The 7,717-nt window shown below is 46.1% G+C and overlaps 1 protein-coding gene across 3 annotated transcripts in view; it reads right to left on the reverse strand.

The window, feature by feature from the left end:
• FAM114A1 (family with sequence similarity 114 member A1) overlaps positions 1 to 7,050 on the reverse strand; it is a 76,626-nt gene extending 69,576 nt beyond the window's left edge. For 2 of the 3 annotated variants that reach the window (XM_043553400.1, XM_043553372.1), the window contains exon 1: positions 6,953 to 7,050. The gene's annotated coding sequence lies outside the window, so the exon portion shown is untranslated. Of the gene's footprint in view, positions 1 to 88; positions 114 to 6,952 lie in introns of those variants that run through there. The other variant, XM_043553381.1, reaches the window with a different exon arrangement.
• Between the last annotated feature and the right edge of the window lie 667 nt (positions 7,051 to 7,717).

Raw genomic sequence — 7,717 nt, forward strand, 5'->3', positions numbered from 1 at the left:
TTGGACTCAGATCTCTACTGTCGCTCTCCCTTTCGCTTCCCCATCCCTTACCCTCCTGTTCATACATCCTTAGGGGTTTCCCACTTACTATTGGGAGGAGGTGAGAAGCTTCAGCTGGCATCCAAGCACCTCTGTACTCCGTTCCCACTGTGTGTATCTCCCACCATTCCCTTCCAAAACCTGGACCAAGACAATGTAAGTATCCATGCAATGCCTGACATTCACAAAAGACCCTCATGTGGCTGTTGGTTCAATACGTTGTCTTAACACATTCAAGACCCAGTTAAGATAAGTACTGCCTCCATTCTTTGTTCTTCCCAACTGGATAGAATTTTTCTTTCTCTGAACTGCCAGAGTGCTTTGCATCTACCTCACCTTGGACAGTTATACTTGCCTTTGGTTTAGAGTCACTTGAGTGTTTTCCTATCACAGTATATTGTAAATTCTATGAACACAAGGAGCTCCTGTGTTTTGTTTTCAGACTTTATGCAGCACTTAACATGGTTGTTTGAACCTAGTGGGAAGCTCAACAAACATGTGTGTTGTTTGATCAATATTTTCAGAGGCTTGAGATTAAAATGTAATTTGAATTTGTGTTTTTGTATTTTGGGGGCAAATACCCAGTAGTACGATAACTAGATTGAAGGTGTACCCCTATGTTTATAGCAGCATTATTTACAATAGCCAAACCAAGAAAGCAGTCCAAGTGTCCATCAGTAGATTTATGGATAAAGAAGATGTGGCATATATATACTTACATAACTCAACCCCCCCAAAAAGAATGACATCTTGTCACTTGCAACAACTACCTGGATAGAGCTACAGAGTATGATGCTAAGCGAAATAAGTCAGTCAGATAAAGATAAATACTGTATGATTTCACTCACATGTGGAATTTAGGAAACAAACCAAACAAGCAAAGAAAAAAAGAGAGTGAGAGAGACAAACCAAGAAACAGACTCTAGAGAACTGATGATACCAGAAGGGAGGTGGATGGGGGATGGGTTAAAAAGGTGATAGGGATTAAGGAGGGCACTTGCCATGATGAGCACCAGTGATGTATGGAATTGTTGAATCACTATATTGTATATCTGAAACTAATATAACTCTGGATGTTAACAATATTGGAATTAAAATTTTTTTATTTATATTTTTTCTTACTATTTAAAAATTTTTTTTTAATGTTTATTTATTTTTGAGAGAGACAGAGACAGAGTGAGAATGGGTTAATGGCAGAGAGAGAGGGAGACACAGAATCCAAAGCAGGCTCCAGGCTCCGCACAGAGCCTGACGCGGGGCTCGAACTCACCCGTGAGATCATGACCTGAGCCGAAGTCGGACACTCAACCGACTGAGCTACCCACACGCCCCTAAAGTTTTTTTAAATGTAATTTGAAATGAAAGCAAACAGAAAATGCCTTTACCCCATTTACTACTCAAGAGCTATCTTACAGCTAATGGTTCCAAATAATCCATATCGTCTTTCCTTTGTTCCTTAACCTCCAGGTTAACTAAGTTAGAATGTTTTATGTTTCTAAAGTTTATTTATTTATTTTTAGAAACAGTACAAGCAAGTGAGGGGGAAAGAGAGAGAGAGAATCCCAAGCAGGCTCTGAACCACCAACATGGAGCATGACCACCCGGCTGGAACCCACGAACCACGAGATCATGATCTGAGCCAAAATCAAGAATCAGACACTTAGCCAACTGAGCCACCCAGATGCCCCTAGAAGGTCTCCTTTGAAATAAAAATCCTTGGATTCAGTGATAACACTCCTATAAACAAGTCTATGGCAGAAGTGAGTGATGGTACTTGAAAAGCTGCTGTCCTTTTGTAAACAAATAAAATCTTCTTGAAAATCTCAGAGGCAGGACTGGGTTAGGGCTGGGGGTTGGCAAACTATAGCCTGCTGGCCAGATTGTGCCCTCCGCCTGTTCTGGTAAATCAAATTTCATGGGGACACAGATATGTTCATTTGTTTACGTACTGTCTGTGGCTTCTCTAGCACTACAACAGCTGAGTTGAGTAGCTGAGACCATATGGCCCATAAAGTCGCAAAGCCTAAAATATTTACTATCTGGCCTTTTACAAAAATGTTTGCTGACCCATGGTCTAGAACACTGCTTGGTTTCCATGATCTAGAAATTTTTGTTTTAATTTGCCCTATCCTTGCCTGGGTCCTAGGGGCATTAGGAGAATGGCCCTGTGAATAAATGATGCTTCGACATCACTTTTGTTCCCATTTTTTATTCATCAATAGCTGGCCATAGACACTGATATTTTCATTTCTTTGTAAGGTAATTTGAAAATCCTTATTAATCTGAATTATTAAGGCACTCCAAACTATTTCACTTTTCTATAAACAGGGACGTAAGGATAAACCTGGCTATAATAAACGTTCATGGGCAAATAAAAAAGCATTTTTTTTGTTGTTGTTGTTGATTCTGCTTTGCCCTAAATGTGTTGCAGTGCTGTTCGTAACGTACTCTAAAATACTTCTGCATATATCGTGTGACATGTATGCAGGTTTGTTGCAATTTACAGCCTAGGGGTGGCTGGGTAACACCGAAGTGCCCTCTTCAGGAATGTCCTCTCCAGAAGACTTTAGTTAGCATTCAAAATCTGTAATTGGGTGTCCACTTCTAGAGACGGTTTAACCATCATCCCCTTTAATCAGAACCCCAGGATGTGCTAATTAGCACAAGGGATATTAGAAGCCATTTTTCACCCCTGAAACAGAAGATGCCTGAGATATGTGGATTGGCAAATAATAACATACAGGTGCAATCCGCCCTTCTATTACCAGGGCATAAGAGGCTATTGGGTTCGGCAGTTTAGTGGTCTTTGAGAGAGAGATCTTCTAGTTATGCTTTTTGGGAGAACCCCCAAACCTGACTGGGTTAGCCGAGTCCTGCCTGTAGAGCAGTCCATGCCAGAGGCCTTAAAGGTCAGAGAGCTTGGACTTCATCAAGCTTCTCAGAACAAGCTGATGGCCAAATTGCCTTAGGTCAATTGTAGAAAAACTGCAGAGACAGAAACCTCTCTTCCCCGGAGCTGCTCTGCATTCCACCAGCTACAGGAAGCCATTCCTTCAGAAATGCCCCAAATTAGCTATAAGGTATTGAACCCATACTGGTTAAAATATTTATGGACAACTTACAAGTTTCAAAAAGACTGTATTTTTACATCCGTTTAGAGAGTCAAAATGGTCACCATAATATTTACCCTAAACTTCTTTTTTTAATGTTTATTTATTTTGAGACAGAGAGAGACAGAGAGAGAGAGTGAGTGAGCGAGCATGTGTAAGCAGGGGAGGGGCAGAGAGGAAGAAAGAGAATCCCAAGCAGGCTCCCCACTCTGAGCGCAGAGCCAATGCAGGGCTCAAACTTATGAGCCGAGAGATCATGATCCAAGCTGAAATCAAGAGTCAGATGCTTAACTGACTGAGCCACCCAGGCGCCCTTTAACTTCTAATTGTATGTATCTTTAATCTATATTGACTTCTGCCTGTTACAGGTCTGTATTTTCTCTAAACCAAAACCAAAACTTGTTTTCATTTGTTTGTTCTGATAGACCTTTGTCTACTCTGGGTGTTATGATAGGAGAGATGAAATCAGTTTTAACACTGTGCCCTCTTATCTGAGGCCATTAGAAACTGTTGTGTTTTAAATAGAAAGCTGTGTCTGCACAGTGACTGTCAGAGTGCACCAGGACCACAGCTGTGATACACACTGTGTTTCCTAGGACAGTCCCCATGTCGGCCTGGGGGCCCCAGAAGCAATCAGACTTATAAATCTCTCCTGATTTATGGTTTGGAACATTGATCACTGCAGCCATGTCTTGTGGCTTTGATGCTAGCGAAACTGAACCCAGAGAAACAAGGAGGCTTCTTTAGAACACTTCAAGGAGAGGAAGAGTGGCATATAAAGGAGGCTTTGTGGGCTGGGAATAAGTTAGTTTTTCATGAGTAAATTCATTCATCACCTAAAATGCTCCCAGAACTATGCTAGGTATTGGAGCAGCAACATCATAGGCTCCAAAAATAAGTTTAAAGCGGAAGCCATGACTACTACCCTTCAGAAAATGAATAATCTGTTTTCATTTTATTCCTGGTCAATGAAGGTCCAGGAAACAACTTCAGCTAACATGAAATGGGTAAGTGATGACAAAAAACGGCACATCCAATAAGGGAACGATGTGCCCGAATTAGACTGACCTTGTGCAAGGGAGAACCTTGAAAATGGTTTTGCTATGGTTACTCAGGCATGATAGGATCAGAGTATGTGCAAATGCCCTGTATCAGGAAGGAATTCTAGATAATCAGGATGAATGTGTGGCTGGGGTAGGAGGCAGCATGGAGGAACAGTGGGGGGGAGAGAGAGACAGTATTCTGAGGTGGAAAGAGCATGCCCTGGCCCCACCCTCTCTTTGTGGGTACACAACGCACTCTCGGTGGGCTTCCTCACTTCCTGCTCTTAGACAAACTGGACAAAATGACCTGGATACTTGGTTCCCGAACACCAAAAACTGCAGGACTGGGACCAGGTCCTGATGATAGAGAAAAATGAGGACAAGATAGCAAGTTTTTTTGTCAATCTAAATTTATTAAATTAAAGGACTGCCTTCATCTTGCAAGTTTAGCCTGCATGCTTTCCTTGGTATTAAAATGTCTTTCATTTTATGAAATAGTAGTGCAGGGGATAGATTTTTTTTAAATGGTCTCATTTGGCAAGATACGAATTTGGTAACAGGATAGACTGTAAAATCACTGCCCCCAATTTTATAAAGGGGCTGGGGTGCCTGGGTGGCTCAGTCAGTTAAGCATCCGACTTCGGCTCAGGTCATGATCTCACAGTTCGTGAGTTCGAGCCCCGCATCGGGCTCTGTGCTGACAGTTCAGAGCCTGGAGCTTGCTTTGGATTCTGTGTCTCCCTCTCTCTCTGCCCTTCCCCTGCTCACACTCTGTCTTTCTCTCTCAAAAAATTAAAAAAAAAAGTTAAAAAAATTTTTTTTAAAGGGGCTGGTCAGTGAAGGAGCAGGAACAAAAAACCTCTGGATGAGAGGTTAATTAGCTTATAAGAGTTCTCCACCTATGAAGCGTAACAAGTGGTGGGCCCGAGCCCCAGCCTCTTTGTCCTCTGGTCTCGCCTCCACCTGTCTCCTATGTATTTTTCTGAAACACAGATGGGACCTATTTGCTCTCGTTTAAAAACCATTAGGTTTAAACACCTTTGCAGGACATCTGTGAGCCTTCATAATTCAGCTCCCATCTCTCCACCTGTTGTAACTCTTAATGCACCCTTCACTTGTCTCACCAGACTTCCCATCATTACCAACAAGCCTGTAAACATTCCCACATCCTTGCCTTTGCCTATCTGGTTCCTCTGCCTCGGCTGCCCTACCTTCAACTGCTTTGCAAACTCCTATCTGTCTCTCCATGTCTAGTGTATTTCTTACCCTGAAATTTTCCTTAATTTGCCCCACTCTTTCCAAAAAACTAATTGCTCCCTCTTCCATGCTGTATGTATGTGTGTGTGTGTGAGAGACAGTGATACTTTGCACTAACTTCTATGGCATTTATAAGGAGTATTTGTTTCTGTGTCATTTCCTCCTCCAGGACTGTGACCAGCAAGCACTTAGCTTGGTTTCTAACCCTCATATGTTTACGGAATTGAAATATATTGTTTGATATTGATTAAGGAAGAATATTTGATATATGCTGGACTTCTAAATAAAGGGCTACCTATATGAACTGAATCTCTGATTTTCTAGAAGGCCCCCATTCACCTGCAAATTCCTTCTGCACTGGCTTGTGCTTCAAAAACCACCCTGGAAGTTTCATTCCTTCGCTCAAAGCTTACAATGTAAGTAAGCAGTTAGCAGATTCTTTCCTGAGCTCAGGTTCTGAGGGAGGAAAGGACAGAGAGAACTGGGAATGAATATGGGTGAGGTCAGAAAGGGGCACTAGGAGGAAAAGAGGACAGAAAGAGGCCTCTGAACAGACAGGCTGTCTCCTTAGTTATCTCAAATTGGAGTTCAAGAGAGACTGATTTTAGAAGCCACCTGCTTGTAACTCTAATTCTCAGGATGGGAATTGGTGGGATGAATGGGGCACAGATACTGCTTTTAGCCCAGACAGAGATGCCTTCCTACTCTAGGAAAGGACGGTGAAGTTCAGGTGCCAGATCTGAGATGGCTGGAAATACTCACCAGATTCCATGGTGGAAGATCAGTGAGTGAGCGCGTGGGGGGCTGGGGAGGGGCGGGGGACAGGGGGTAGGCTCCGCCTGGGGGATGTGAATCCAGGTAGCACTAGCTTAGGGTGTTGGCTGGGGTGGAAGAGCGTGTGAAGCTGAAGGAAGAGAGATGCTGAAGTTGGCTGGGAGGTCAAGGCCAGAGCTCGGTTTTCCGGGGCCAAGGACAGGCGAACCCCGGGATGGAGGACTTTGCCTTATGGGGAGCTGCTCCCTCTGTGCCCCTGGCGGCAGGGATCCTGCAGCCTCCTCTGACTCGGACCTGGGGCACTGGAGAAACTTTTTCAGACTTGCTTGGTGCCGCGACCGGATACTTTGAGAACACAAGGCAGTCTCCGCGGAGGTTCAGGCCGGCCGAGGGGGCAGACCCCGAGTGCGGGCGTGTGGGTGTGTGCATGAGCGTGGACCCGGAGCGACACACACTCACACACACACACTCACACGCCCGCACCCACACAGGGCCCTCGGCCGCGCCTCCCGCGCCTCCCCAGACCTTCACCCCCCAAGTCCGGTCCTCCCGGGTCCCGCGCGCGGTGCCAAGTCCCTGTCGATGGCTTCCCACTAAAGCGGAGGGCAGAATTGGGGGACCAGGACAAGGAGAGACGGCAGGGTCTCCCCACCACCCAGATGCCGCTGTCCTCGCACTCCCCCGCCCTCCCGGGGAAGGGGAAGGGGAGAGGGTGCCCGGGGCTCTTACCGCTCCGGCGGCCGAGTGCGCGCGGGAGCGCCGGGCGGGTCCCGCCCCGCCACGTCGGCAGGGCCGGCGGGGACGCGGCCGGAGGGCGGGCCGGGAGGGGGGACAAGGGGGCGGCCGGCCGAGCTGCCCCGCCCCGCGGCCGGCCCAAGCGGAGCCCCGCCCCCGCGGGCGCCCCGCCCCCGCGCCCGAGCGCAGCCGAGGCTCCAGGGCACCTTCTTCCGCCGGGCCGGGATCCTCGCGGGGTAACTAGGCTTTTCCAGCTCTGTGCCCGCAGGAAGAGCCGGATGGACGCCCACCCCCACCCTGGGCAGGTCTTGGGGTTCTCCGCATCCATTTACTACCTTTAAAAGTGCTGGAAAACCCTGCGGACAGTTTCCCCGGGAAGGGATCGCTCAAGTTCGGCCAGAGTTTTTGATGCCTCGATTGTGCGTTAAACAGCTTTCTCTTACCTTGTTTGTGGGAGTGTAATTTGATTTAAAATCGGCCAACTAAGCAAAAAACACTTTCTAGAAGGCCACTTTGGAAATGGGGATCAGAATTCAAAAGCAGTAGCTTTGGCCCAGGAGTTCCACGTCTGCGAAATTTGTCTTAAGCCAATGTGCGAGTATGTATGTGCAAGGATGTTTATTGCGGTTGTTTGTGCCCGAGAAAACCCGGTCATAATCTGTCCCACAATAAAGGATTGGTGAAGTAAACCATAGCATCTTCAAACAATCAGATATGTTGTAGCCATTAAAAATTATAACTCTACATCCGATTTGTTGA

The sequence above is a fragment of the Prionailurus bengalensis genome, chromosome B1 (assembly GCF_016509475.1).
Source record: "Prionailurus bengalensis isolate Pbe53 chromosome B1, Fcat_Pben_1.1_paternal_pri, whole genome shotgun sequence".
Classification (NCBI taxonomy): Eukaryota; Metazoa; Chordata; class Mammalia; order Carnivora; family Felidae; genus Prionailurus; species Prionailurus bengalensis.